Source organism: Microtus ochrogaster, unplaced genomic scaffold (assembly GCF_000317375.1).
Source record: "Microtus ochrogaster isolate Prairie Vole_2 unplaced genomic scaffold, MicOch1.0 UNK4, whole genome shotgun sequence".
NCBI classification, from domain to species: Eukaryota; Metazoa; Chordata; class Mammalia; order Rodentia; family Cricetidae; genus Microtus; species Microtus ochrogaster.
In genome coordinates this window covers 17,710,786-17,711,870 of record NW_004949102.1, presented here as the reverse complement: position 1 = coordinate 17,711,870, position 1,085 = coordinate 17,710,786, and the positions used below count along the sequence as shown (strand labels likewise).

Here is a 1,085-nt window from a genome sequence, read left to right as displayed (position 1 = left end):
CCCAGCAGGAACTGTCTGTCTATATTCCAGGTCTCCCGGTCTGACAGAAACCTGGAAAAGGAAATGAAGGTGACAATATGACCCCAACAGGGCCTCGGAACAAGGCCTCAAGGAAGTCCTCAAGTTCAGACCCAAGCCAGAAATCAAACTATACCCCATACCTTCCTAATATTTCACTAGGTGATAAGGATCACATAGACACCATTTCCCACATGCTGTATTCTTAAAACTTCAGAAATATATTATCTGACACAAAGTATCTTCCATTTCTTCACCGTGTCTACTGTACTGAAATAATACACTAGTCCTTGCCATCATTCCCTGGATTGTCCTCTAAAGTTACATGAAGATGTGCTGGCCAGAGTCCAAATAACACAATCCCCACACCAAGTAGGGGAGTCTTCGTAGGGAAAAATGGGAAGAAACTGTGGTATGATAGGAGCTTTCAATTGGTAAGTTCAGTAGTAGACACCGTATGCACAATGTAACTGTTGTAAGTGGTGTATATGACAGTATACTAAAGGGGGGAATAAAGATACTCCCTCTGGAGAGCTCATGCAAAAGGGACCTGCCACTTCAATGTGCAAAAGTGGCTAGGAACCATTTTCACCATACGTGATGAGTAACTTGTTTATTATTCAACAGGATTCCTGCTCGATACTCACTCGTGGAGAAGAGGCCGCACAACTGTGCTGCCCTCCATGTGGGCCTTGTACATCAAGGTGTAGAGATAGGGCAACAGGGTGTATCTGGTCTCTAGCACACTTCTGGAAATGTCCTCAAAGGTTGAATTCCAGGCAACAGGGTCTTGTCTCTAAAGCAGCAGAAGAAAAGTGTTCAAAGTCCACCAGAGACAAGAAGAAACGGAAGAGTCATTAAACCCTATTTGAACTGCATATACATATGGAATATGCCATAAACATTAGAAAATGAATAGCATGACTAGTACTCCTATAATATTCTTAACTGATTTGCAAATATCAACAAAATTCTACCAGAAAAAATCATAAGACTTCATAAGATATAATGAAAAATATTCTCTAAGGAAAAAGTCATGAAAGCAATATTAAAACTATGGTATATAG

At 40.6% G+C, this 1,085-nt stretch overlaps 1 protein-coding gene across 1 annotated transcript in view; it reads right to left on the bottom strand.

Moving 5' to 3' along the window:
• Window positions 1-1,085, bottom strand: part of Mgam (maltase-glucoamylase) — a 109,348-nt gene that overhangs the window by 35,113 nt on the left and 73,150 nt on the right. The window lies entirely within an intron of this gene.